This window comes from Erithacus rubecula (assembly GCF_903797595.1).
Source record: "Erithacus rubecula genome assembly, chromosome: 6".
Lineage (NCBI taxonomy): Eukaryota > Metazoa > Chordata > Aves > Passeriformes > Muscicapidae > Erithacus > Erithacus rubecula.
In genome coordinates, this window is record NC_136688.1 from 21,898,127 (window position 1) to 21,910,992 (window position 12,866).

The window sequence follows — 12,866 nt, forward strand, 5'->3', positions numbered from 1 at the left end:
CAGGACCGCAGAAAATGGTGTTTCTCAGGGCTACAGAAAAAGGGAAGTAGTTCCAAGAATCCAAGCTGGCACATTGTCACCAGAGCCCTGTTTGCATACAAGCCCATTGTCAACCGAAGGAACTGGAAAACGATGGCTATTTATCCATTCCTCTCTTTACCTCCCGTTGTGCCTCTTTTGGCTAAGCAGCTGGAGTTTGCATTGTCTCAAGTTTAACGCTTGCAGACGGTTTTATTTAGAATTTGTTTTATTGGTGAGACACGCTTCCTCTGTTTATTAAATTGTGCCTACTTTTTGTCATCCCTCACGTTGCCCTCAATTTCTGCTCAGAGCTCGAGGGCAGGGTTTGTTGTTACTGTTGCTGTACTTGGGTTACTTTTCGGGTGTGTAATTTGAAATGCGACCGAGCTCCGCGGAAACACGGCGTCTCCTCATTCCCTTTTTCCCGCGAGCAGCCGGCGGTTCCGGGCGGAGGCGCGGGGGCACCGGCAGAACGGCGCCCCTGGCCGCGGCCGGCGGGGGAGCCCCGGGCACGGCCGGGCGGGGGTCACGCCTGGCCGCCGTCCCGGCGGGGCGGCCCCGAGGGCGCGGGGGCCGGCCGTGTCCCCGGCGGCTCGGCGGGCAGGTGCGCCCCGGACGGGCCCCGGCCGGCGGCTCCCCCGCGCGGTGCCCGCGGCCGCCGGCGGTTTGTCCCGCGGACCCCCCGGGCCCCCGGCCGGCCGCGGGCGCTGATCGCCGGCGGCTCCGCGCGCGGCTCGCAGGCTCCGGAGCAGGAGGCGGCAACCGCGGGCGGTTTGGGCTTGCTCGGCTTCTTCTGCGCTTGGCTTTTGGTGGTTTTGCCCCCCCCCTCGCTGTACGCGGCTTTTGGGGTTTGTTTTTTATTATTTTCTTCCCCCTCCTCTTTTCCCACCGCGGGTATTCGGAAGGAAAGCGGGAATGCCGCGGCCCCGGGAGAGCCTCGGCTGGCCGGGCCGGGCCGGGCCGGGCGGGCCGGCGGCGCCTCCCCCCGGTTCGGGGGGTCCCCGGGCTCGGCCCCCGAACGCCCCTCTCTTCCGTTCTCCATGTCATTTCCTGTGCTAATAAGATGGTGGTCACGGCCGGGAGGGAGGGAGCCGCCGCCGCCGCCTCCGCCGAGCCCGGCCCGGCCCCGGGAGCCGTCCTCGCCTGGGACTAGCCAGCGGGGCCGGCGGGGTGGGAGGGCGCAGCCAGCCGGGCTCCCCCCGCCCCTCCCGGGCGGAGCGGGCCCCCGACGCCGAGGCGGGCTCCCCGCGCCCGCAGCGCCGAGGTGAGTCAGCCTCGCTGGTAGCCAAGGTGGCCACGAAAATGGCTGCGGAGCGCGGGGGGGAAACCCGTCCCAGCCCGGGGGGGAGGTCCGGCCGAGGGGTGCCCGCAGCGGGCGGGGCGGCGGCGAAGACCCGCGGGCACAGGTATCGCCCTCCCCCCCCAGCCCCGTTCCCCGCCCGCGCCGCTTTTCCCCGCTCGGGGCGGGCTGCGCGGGGCCCGGCCCGGCCCCGCCGCTCCCGCCGCGCCGCTCCCGCCCGCGCCGCGGCTGCGCCCGCCCGGCCCCCCCGCCCCGCCAGCCGCGCCGCGACTGACGCGGCCGCCGGCCAATGGGCGCCCAACGGGGGCGGGCGGGCGCCACATTGGAACGCGGGGCGGGGCCGCCGGCCAACGGGGCGGCGGCGGCACCGGCACCGGCACGGCCAGCACCCCGGGACACGGGGACCCTGCGGGACACGGGGACCCCCGGGACACGGGAACCCCTGGGTTATGGGGACCCTGCGGGACACGGGAACCCCCGGGAACACGGGGACCCTTCGGGACACGGGAACCCCCGGGACACGGGCACCCGCCTGCAGCACCGTCCGCACCCCGTGCCCAGTGCCAGGCAGAGCTCCCTTGCGGCTCACCCGGGATGCGCGCTTAACTCGCGCAGAAAAGCTCCAGGGGCACATTCTTGGGACTTCTTCCCTCTCTGCGTTAGGGTTTTTTTGTGTTTTGGTTTTTTCCAACTTACAAAATTTCTCAAGTTTTTTTGCAAGTGGTCCTATATCGCATATATTTCAGAGGTAAATGGAAGATGCCTCCAGAGTCCCTTTTCAAATCCCTGAAAGAAAAAAAACAAAACAAAAAAAACTGGCCTGTGGGCAAAACTGTTGGCTCAGTGTTGCTTCCTCTTTTTCCTGTGATTAATGCCTCTCATTAGTGGGAGGAGAACTGGCAGAACCAGCTTAAAAAAATACCAACCTAACCGTAAGATAGGATTGTTTTCCAGCACTGCAGGTGCGTGCAGCGGTTTGTTGAGCAGCAAAGGAGCCTCAGCCCAAAATATCCATCAGCCCCTTGGATCTGGTCTTGCCAGCAAGGTTTAACTCCCTGTGAGACTGGCAGAGCACAAGCTTGCTGCTGGGCTGGGCTTCACGTCCCCTAGATTTCCGTTTGCCTAATGACCAAGATTATTAACAGTGAAAGTGGAAAGGGAAATGAGTGTCCTGACTTTCTAATGAATTGTGTATAAACCCCACAACAGACAAGCATAACTCATAAGGATTATGTGCTTTTGCTTTTCAAGTGCAAGCTTCAGTCAGAAACAAAAACATTGAGATGATGGGTGTTTGCTTATTGCAAGGGATGCTTTTGGACCAAAGGTGCTCCTTGCTCTAGAAGGAGTAGTTTAGCACAGGGCTGGGTGATGTGGAGCTCTTGAAGTGCATGCAGCCTGCAAAGAGCTCCAATGGTGTGGCCACGGACTGTGTTAGCAAAGGAGGGGTTGGCTGCTGGAGCCACTCACCAGGGGTATTTGAGGTAGCCATGGGAGATGCCAGAGTTTGACTCTTGGCTAAATGCTGAATTTACTGGTCTCACTGCAGCATGGATTATCAGGACCAGGGCAAGTTGTTGTTCCCTCCTGCACAGGAGTCATGTCAAAGGCTGCTGCTCCTTCCAGCTGTTTGTGAGCATGAAGGAGGTCCTGGGCCTCCTGACTCAGTGCTGGCTTTGGTGCAGAGCTCTCTGGTTTTGGGATACTGCCCTGTGTTCCTCTAGCATCTTTGTGGACCATGCATGAAGCATGGTGCTCTCTGGTGTAGTTTAGGGGGGTTCTCATTGTGAGCCTTGTTGATCACTGATGGCAATTACTTGTACTTTTGTAACAAGTAAACGGGAAGAGAATTGTGAGGGTAATAGCTGGTTTTAAATAATAATGGCAAAAGCAAGGACTTCTTTAAAACCTGTTTTTTGTGAACTGAAGCAAGGTCCATCTTACTGGGATGGGGGCAGCTTGTTGCTTGTATTCCTTGCTGGAAAGTGATGGAACTGCTTCACATTGCTAGGAGCAGTGTAAAGGTTGTGAACACTGCAGGAGGGCTCCTGCATTGCAGCAGGCTGGCTTTGTGATCAGGGGATACAGGGATTGTGGTGAGTGGAAGTTGCCACTCTGAGTCAGGAATCAAAGTGTGTATATTAATGAGAAATACAAGCCCAGGCAAGACAAGTCTTTGGTCTTTTTATAGAGAGTACTTTATCCTTCTGTGTTATTTTTTAATACTCTTTTCTTTTCATATCTTTTTTTCTCATGCTGGTTAATTCCCAAGTGGAGTTGTGGGGTTTTAAGTTGTTTTTTTTTTTTTTTCCTGTATCCATTTATGCAAGAGAAGTATATGCTTTTGCCTAGTTCTTTATTCTTAAAGTTGCTGTTAGCAGGGTCTGTCTCTTGCTGGTTCATCTGTAAGTGCTGCTAAGCCACTTTCAGAGCTCTTAAAATGCTGCCTAATATTTGTGACATTTGGTGCAGTGTATTTAAAATCATTATTGCCAATTCAGTGGTGTTACATGGATATGAAAATTTGCGTGGAGAAACTAAATGTAGTTCCAAAGACAAAATGGTTTGTGTTTGTTTTTTGTTTGATAAAATCAAATAGTAATGCTATAGGTTAACTTGGGGACTTCCAGAACAAAGAAATAAGCTGTTAAAACTTGATCTGAAGATACAAGACTGGGTACCAGTGAGAAGTAATGTCTTTTGTTTCCAGTGGAATGAGTGCAGGTAGGAACTTCTCATGCCTCCTCTGCACTGTCAGTATGTGTATCTGACACATGTGATTTTCCTGAGTAAAGCCAAAGCAGGCAAACACCACTTTAATTTTTAGTTTGCATGGCAGCTTTCTGGTGTTTTAAGAAATCTGGAGTCAGCTGGATGGGCATCAGGGCTTGCTTGATGTATATTCTTGCATCAGTGCTGAGTTGTCTGATGAGTTCTCTCACCTGAGCACAGACCCTTCAGACCGGGGGGCTGAGAGCTGCTTGAGGCACAGGCGTAGCTGGTGGAGGGGATTCAGGATGTGCAGGATCCACTGGCATTGAGCAGGTGGCAGGATTCCTGCTGGCCTGCAGCTGGGCAGCCCTGCTGTGGGGTGCTGCTCTGCTGCTCCCTGCTTCACCCCTTGCCATGCTCCTGGTGTTTCTCATGGTGAGCCTGTCTGTAAGCACTCCTGCCTCAGGCTCTCTTGCAGAGGATGAAGTCTCTTGGACCAGAGTTAGCGACAGTTTTAGTGCTTCCTCTTGTACTGACTCCTCTGCAGTAGTGGGATAAAGAAGAGTTTAATTTCACAGGGTTTTCTCTTCTCCCTTCTCTGCAACCAAAGGTGTTTTAAAATAAAACCTCTAGAGAAATGTTCTTTCTAAACCTACATAGTGAAATGTGGCTTTTCAGGAATTCCTGCTAGTTAAACGTGTCTGAGCAAGTGGGTTCCAGTAGCAAGTCCAACCACCTCAAGAAAAGCAGAGGACACGGTGAGAGACTTGTGTCACTCTGTATGTCATCCTCAGAAAGAAGATGAGGGAAAAGTGCTTCAGAAAGGGAAAAATTTTTCAGGTACAAGAGGCCAAAGAACAATGGAAAATAGAGCTGTCCTGTGGCATCTTTGAAAGGTAGAGGCAGCCATGGTGGATGGAGGAGAAACCTGATGAGGTGGGCAACACAAGTTCTGTGTTGGAGAAGTTTTTCTTTATAATATCCACCACATGAAGGACAATACTGATAGAAAAGAGTGGGAGAATTGAGATGAAAAAATCAGTGTTGAAGGAGAAAAATTTGACTTGGGCAGCTAGAATCACATTTTCCTTGTGATATTTTAGCAGTCTGGTCACTGTCCTCAGCACATAGGCTTTGAAGTTCAGCTAGAAGTGAAGGTGGCACAGGCATTTTTCCAACTTCCATCCCGAGCTTTTCACATAAGTGCAAGAACATATGTTTCTGCAGAGACAGACAATTAAAAGTACTGTCACTTGAAGCTTTGCTGTTGTGTTTCTTGGTCATCACTCCATGTGTGGGGGCAGGATGGCCTGAATCCTTCGGAGCTGTTGCTGAAAGGGCACTTGTCTCTGCAAGGCTGGGGGCAGTACTCTGGCAGTAGAGTGGCTCAGAGCAGTTCCTCTGCAGTCAGAAGGTAAAAGCGTTATAGCTACAGTTTAAGGTTTAAGCTGCAGCAGCTGGCAGCCTCCGGCAGTCAGTCAGTAATGCGTACTGCAGAACTGTTTCAGTGCCGTCCCTTGCTCGGGGACTGCCCTCAGTAAGGGGCCCGTCAGAAGGGTCTGTCATAAGCCAAGCTGTCCAATTTGAGCATGCTCTGATAAATGGCTTCCTTTCACTGCCCCCTTTCTTCTCCTTTCCTTAGGCTTTGGCTTTTCAGCAAGCCTAGTTTTGCTTCGCCTGTAGTGACTTGTCCCAGAGGAGGGACCGCTGTTCTAAAGTCTTGGCATCAAGCCCTGCTGGGGCTGCCACTCCCAGCCTCACCTTGCTGCCTGTGCTGCTCTCAGCTGGGGCTGCCTTCTGCCCACGGAGACCTGGCTGTGGGTAGTGGGGGATGTCTAAGGACAGAGTGGCAACAGTTCATGGGAGGTGATGAGGGGGATTATCTCACGTGGCAGCTCTGGGGTTGCTGTAATTAGCTGCCCTGAGGCACTGAGCATCCTGTGCTGGTCCCTGGGCCAGGTCATCTCTGTGGGCTGCAGGGCACTGGCTCCCAGCTCCTGACTAGGGATCAGGGCATCTGGGGCACACAGCTCCACTGGTCCTCCACTAACACCCTTCCAGAGTGTTGAAGGTCACTAATTGGAGCTGATACTAGTCAGGCCCATCAGTCATTTGCAGGCTGATTATCAATATGAAATAATTTCCAGTGCATTCCTTTTTTTAGTACAATGAAGCTTTATTTCAAAAATGTCTCATGTAAACTGCATCATAATAAGCTGGATGGTCCTTCAAACTGGAAGTCCTGCAGACTCAACACTAAGTGTTCACAGCATCTTCCTTGAAAGATGTCCTAAGTTTGACCCAGTATGTTCCTCTGTACACCTTTCATTTTTACAAACCTTGACTTCCTCATGTCTGTCTATATTAAGGGGATTTGCTGTTGTTTGGGTTTTTAAATTTCTTTTCCTCCAATGCTGCTGGAGTACTTCATGTGGTCTGCTGCCTTCTTTGACTTGGAAATGCTAATGAGAATGCTAAATACGCCAGAGTTTGCAGAATCCAGTCCTTTTATCAATGCAGGGAAAATTAATGAAAACACTTGGAATCTGACTGATGGAAAAATCAATACTGATGACACAGAAGCAATAAAATATGTTCTATAGTTGTCATGTTTCACACCTAGACTTGCCAATTATCTTTTCTAATATCAAATTAGTTTAATCTGCTTTTGAAGACTAGAAGCTTTTAAATTACTAATTTTCTGTTCCCTTTGTGATTATAAAGACAATATTATTATGGGTGGTATGTTTGTAAGTTGCTTTTTTCCTTGAAAATGCTCACTCAGGTAGTCAAGGGCTGCTGTGTGGGTGTAGAGGTGCCTGATCTTCAGTGCAAAGTCCCACCATCTTATGCTGCATTGCTGTTGCAAAGATGGTACCTCCAGAACAGCAGATCTGCTGATTGCATCTCCTGGATGTGCTGAGACAGATGCTAATGTGTCCTTTCCAGCTGTAATGGAGTTAACTGGTGATTGGCTGGGTGTTTTTTTAGCCAAGTCTCATTCCTAGTCAGGTGTTGAGATGTTGATTTTTAATTCTTCTAGGATAGTTGGTGAATGTTTGTAGTCCCTTAGTGACTTGCACATATGAAGTTATTCTGACGTGGTCCCTCTGCTTTTTGAACTGGAATTGAACAAATTCTTGGGCTCTTTCCATGCTAATTCTGCTAATCAGTGTTCTATAAGTATCCATAGTGTAAAGGACCAGGTATTTCTGTGCAACCCAGTATCTTTATGTAGAAGATGCACTTAAGGTTGCATGTATACACCAGAAGCTCTTGGCTCTTGCTAGAATTTTTCTTCTAGTTAGCTGTGTTGGAATATACAGTGTCTGAATACCCTTCTCTCTGTATGGAAGGGAATGTGCAGATCAAATTGTGGTGGTGGTGAATTCAGCACACGGATATCTGGTTTCTTGGCAGATCTGACTCTGGGAGTATCTGGACTGCTGCCTGCCCCAAGGAAAAGGGGGTCGGTGTGACCCATGCTCAACCACTGCTCATCCAAGCCATGTAACATGAGTCCCTAACCTGTAGACAGATTTACCAGCTCTGAATAATGTCTGTTGTGCTGTGAGATCTTATCTTCCTAATGGCCTGCAAGAGGGTACAAATGAGGAGAAATAAATACTGCTCTTGCTTTTGCTTCCACTGCATTTTGTGGAGCAGATGATGTGTTCTCACTTTCCTGCTGTGTTTAGTAGTGCTTTTAAAGGACTGAGATAGTTTGTCAGAATTTTGGGAACAAATGAAAGTAAGATCTGCTCCTACCTTCTCATTTTCTCCTGCATACTCTTTCCCTTTTTGCTGAACAAGTAAAAAGAAAGGAGCTGCGTGCTGTGTCCTGAAGTCCAAGTAGAGTGAAACCATTGTAACAAACAGAGGAACAGTCCTGTAACATTCAGGACAGAAACAGGCACCAACTATATAAATGGTGCCTAAGCAGGATTTTAGCTTTATTTTACATCTGTACTCATAAATCTCAGTGGAATGGGGATTCCTGTGTGCCTGAAACTGCCTGCCTAGAGTTGTTGGTGCTCCAGAGGCATTACAATGTTAGGTTTGATTCTTGAAGCTTTTGAGTTGGGTAGTGGGAGGGGGCATTGTTCAGTAACCGAGTGCCTCCTTGAAGTCCAGAGGTCTCTTGGAGGAGTGGAAGTTTCTCCTCAGCCTTTGGGATAAAGAGCTTTGGGTTGTGATTTATAAGTGATACAGTCTGCTCAAGAAACTTTCTGTCATGTGACTTTATCAAAAGTGAAATCGTGTTTTGTGATTCCTGACAGAATTTAGCAGCAGTCTTACAGTGTGTGTAAGGGCAGACCAGAGCTCGGTCGTTGCTGTTGAGTGTGGTGTTGGTTTGGTGCAGGAAAAGGGAGCTCTGGCAAAATGCACTGAGTTTTCTGAGTTGTTGGGGCAGTTTTAGTGCATAGCTTTGCTGTGGCTTGCAGACATGTCCATCCATTTGGTCTTCTGACACCACTAAGCATTCACCAGTTGAAGAAAAAGCACACTGCAGGTAATCTGTCTTTTTGAAAGAAAGGAAAAGCTGCAACTTCTGGAAACATGTTGAGTGAAAGGCTGTCTTGTTAGAAGATGGATGTGCTTTCAGAGGGGCTAATTTTGACACTAAGGAAATACATGTAGAGCTGGTTGCTGGCCAGGTGCCAGTGACTGAAGGGCACTGGAGGCTGAAATGCCAGGTAGTGCTGGCACTTCAGCCCATGACGGTTAGGTTGCATGAATTATCTCTGCCTTCCAGCTAATTTTATCCTGTTGATTTTTCATGAATCATTTCCCATCTCTGTGGGTTAGAAATTAAAGTGGAAGTTTACTAGCCAGAATAGCCACATCTGCTATTTAGAAACTAATGTCTGGGGTTTGCTTCCTGCCCACCCCCATGCCTTCCCTTCCCTTTCCCTTTTCACCTCCATCATTGTTGAAATACATGAATCACTAGTGTTGCTCACCCACAAAAATTTTGAGGCTGACCAGGCTGCACAGGTGCAGGGGTGTTCTGGGTGCACGTGCCCCACTGTGGGCAGTGGGGATGGCAGGCAGATGCTCAGTGCTATGTGGCAGGGTCCCAGGTGCACAGTGATGCAGGCAGAACCTGACCAGGGCATCTTGAATTTTCTGCACTTGCTTTATAAAACATTAGAGGCACTCCAGTGTCTTTTCCCTCTCTCAGCACAGCAGAAGAGCAGGAGTGTGACAGTGGCCCAGCCTGTCATGTGCCTACCTTCTTCTCTCCAGTTTTTTTGTCTGTCCATGAATGAGAGTAAAAGGTCATTTGGGCAGTAAATTCACATCTCTGCTTCCCTTTGTTGAGCTGTGTGCCCTTGAGTGTCGTTGTGGCTGCCAGCTAGGCCAGCAGCAAGGGAAGGATAAGTTCATTATCCAGAAGTTGAGCACTATGCAAGTCGGGATCCAGGGACCCACATGGGAGTTGAGTAGCGTGTGGTCCTGTCAGTGAGCAGTTTTGCTGGCAGCTGTGCTAAGGAAAAAACCACATTCCCTTGAAATATAGTGAGTGCTAGGTGAATGAGAGGAGGTCTCTTGCTTGCTCATGTTCTCTTGTAATCACTCTTGGTGGATCGCAGCAAATGCAAGGGACTGAATGAGTGATCGTGTTGGGACAGTTTTGAGAATTGCTAAGTGCATGGCCCAGGAAAATATAAGCTGGGTAGCATGACTCCAATCCTGGGTTAATGTGAAGTTATTCATGCCTGAAAATTGGTGTCATGGAAAGTGTTTTGTACTTCTTAAAAAGGTCTGTTTTTATTCTTTGAGAAGCTTACTGTTGGCTTAAAGAGACGTCTCTAGATGTGATATATATTTACATATAAAAGGCAGCTAACTCTGTGTGTGAGAACCCCATTAATATCCAATGTCAGAGAATATCAATAAAATATATGTGGCTTAGGAAGTGAAGGTAGTGATTGATAGAACCAGCACCCAATAAATAAACTGAAGTGGCATTATAAACAGTAAGGAGGATGAAGGATACTCTAAGCTAAAGGACAGTACTGGCACACTAATAAATCAGCTGTTTGAGGATTAACTTTAAGATGAATGTAGAAAATATCTTTTCAGCATCAAAAGATCACGGTTCTGGCATTGCCATCTTAGACGAGGGGAGCAAATAATCCAGCTATTTTAAGCTAGAGCTTGATCATTTTACAGAAGAGTCTCTGCAACATGATATGTGGAGGCTGTGTTTTCAAAGTAGACTTGATGACCCTTCTGTTCAGATAAGGGGAAGGGAGAAGCCAGTTCTGCCTGACACTTACTCAGTGATGCAGAAGAAGACATGACTCATCACTGGCAAAATGTGTAGATGAAACATGTTTGGTGAATTGTAGCTGTTGATAGGGGCAGGACGGTGTAATGCAGTTTGTTTGGTAAATGAGGTTATTGAAACTGAGTCATTTTCATGCAGACAAGTGGAGATTTATGAAGCTGGAAAGGCATGTCCTGAACGTGATCTGTGAAGGGAGGCTGTGTCCTGAGCCATGTGAGAACATGGGGATCAGAATGGGCAGGCGGCTCTGGGGAGCTTTCTGTGCCAGGTCCTAGCTGGAAAAGGCAACCATGATTTTGGACACAAACAGGGTGCTGATGAATCAGGGTGAGGAGGTCATTTTGTGTCTGTAAACCTTATATTTACTTCAGACTCAGTCTTACATCTGTGGCTTTCTAGTGCCAGCATCTTGAAGTAATACAGAGAAAATTGGAAGAGTTACACAGAAGATACAAATTGTTGGAAAGCTGAGAAGATACTGCATGGGTAGATATCCAGGGCTCTGCTATGTATGTGGTTTTATTCAGTGCTTATCACTATTGCTATCCAAACACCTTTCACTAGTGTCTTAAGCAAGAAGGCTTACAGCTGCCACTTAGTTGTACTCTTATTCTGTCCTTAGGGAGAGAAATGGTGAAATAACATCTAGTTTTAGTACTGGGGTTTTGTGTCTGTTTGTTTTAACTTTATAAATGTAGGTATATATTTATGTTGAAACCAAAGGCAAAGAAGGGCAACTGGCAGTTCTGACCAAAGATGGTGAGGTTTATTGCAGCCATTAACCTGGGAAGCAATTCTTTCCAGTTGCTCAATGTCTCAGCATGCTGGGTATTTCAGCCTTTCCCATCAGATTCCAGGACCCTTTGAAAGAATTGTTGCCTGGTGCCCAGAATTAAAAAGAATCACATATGACTTGCCTGTGGTGGGGATTAAAAATTGACATGAACTCATGAAATGTTGGCTTCTCTTCCTCTTGCTAGTCTCAGATGGAGGTTTTGTCCTTTTTGTAGGCTAAAAGAAAAGGAGTGGGACGTACAGGGAGTCAGTCAGATTGTCCTAATTCTCATTTCTACCCTTAAACTGTGAATCTGTGAGATCAATGCAGGGAGCTGATTACAGGAAAAATGTGAAGTTTCCATGTATTTTAAAAATGCAAGTCACTTATGTATTCTTTCAGCTGCAGTAAGTACCTCCTCGGTTGTGTGGCATGTTGCACTGTTCTAGAGGCTTTTAGGCTGCATGGGAATGCTACATTGTCAACATCCTGCTTGTTTGAGTCCTTATTCAACATTTAACATGGAGAAGTTGGATTGAGTAATGCCTGCTTTGCAAAGGCTGTGCTGATCCATGACAGTGCATAGACCAGCACATGGATCCTTTCCTGCTCTGAGATCAACAGAGGGCAAATGCTCTGAGACCACAACACAGAATTTTATGACAAGTCTTGTAAAGTTATCAGTAGAATCAGTTATCATCTTCACTAGAAGCCATCATAAGACAAACTTAAGACTGGTTCAGGGGTTGTTATTTCAGAGATTTTCTGTCTTCTTTCTCCTCTGAAACGTGTCTGTCATGAAGCAGATCATGAAGGGTTTAACATGTTGTACCAATGAACTGTATAAGAGTAACATTGTGTACTCATCTCGAATTCATTTGAGACTACAGGAGGAGTTCCAGGTTGGCAAACTGGAATTTCCCTGTTCCCAACTTGTCTGCAGTAAGAATGGCAGTGGGAATTTGATGTAGTGGTGCCCTATCCTGTTTGTCATATCATTTGTTGGTCTTGGGCAAGTTGAAACCACTAGTAGCTCTCAGCCTTCCCTGCTGTAAAACAAGTTTAAATCTTGTGGTTTTGAAGCTTGCTCTCCAAGCTTCTTCAGAAAGCTGCAGAAAAACTCGTGGTGTTTCCAGGTATCGTTCTTGTAGTCCTGACCTCCTTCAGTGTTTTCAGAATTTGAAACTCAAGCAAAATATTTCATACTTCTGGTGAATTTATGACTGGTGAGTGTAGTGGGGTGATTGACAATGAGTTAAACAAGTCCTGGTCACAGCTGCTCAAATCCTACATCGTGCATGTCATATAATTTTCACTAATTAAGCTGGAATTTGTGACTGCTTCAGCTTGTTGCCAGGTGTGCTGGCTGCACTCAGCCTTGCTCTTTGGCCATCAGAGAAGAGCCCTGGCCTTGCAGCAGGCTGGGAGGCAGGTCATGGGGGCTTGTCCTGCTGCCACCAGCCTTTGCTGTGCTGGGACACTGCTCCACTGCTTCGTGCACAGAAATGTACTTTGTGGAGAAAGTGCTGTGGCAACTGGCTAGGTGAAAGCAATTCTCCCAGTGGAGCATTGGCTTCTCTCTGACTGTGGACAGTGCTCCTCCTCTGAGCAAAGTGGCTCTCCCTCTTATTTGTGGGATCTTTGATCTTTCAGAGTTTGTGCTGGCTGTATGCATGTGCTGCATAGCCAGCTGATACTTAATGAAGTGACTTGAAGTGGTTGGCATGGCTGAGGACCTTGGTAAAGGCCTTCATCTTAGG

The 12,866-nt window shown here is 48.4% G+C and overlaps 1 protein-coding gene across 4 annotated transcripts in view; it reads left to right on the top strand.

Annotated features, from left to right (window-relative positions):
* The first annotated feature begins 751 nt into the window (after positions 1-751).
* Positions 752-12,866, top strand: part of PRDM11 (PR/SET domain 11) — a 47,197-nt gene continuing 35,082 nt past the window's right edge. For 2 of the 4 annotated variants that reach the window (XM_079308492.1, XM_079308497.1), the window contains exon 1: positions 874-1,285. The gene's annotated coding sequence lies outside the window, so the exon portion shown is untranslated. The other 2 variants (XM_079308494.1, XM_079308493.1) reach the window with 2 other exon arrangements.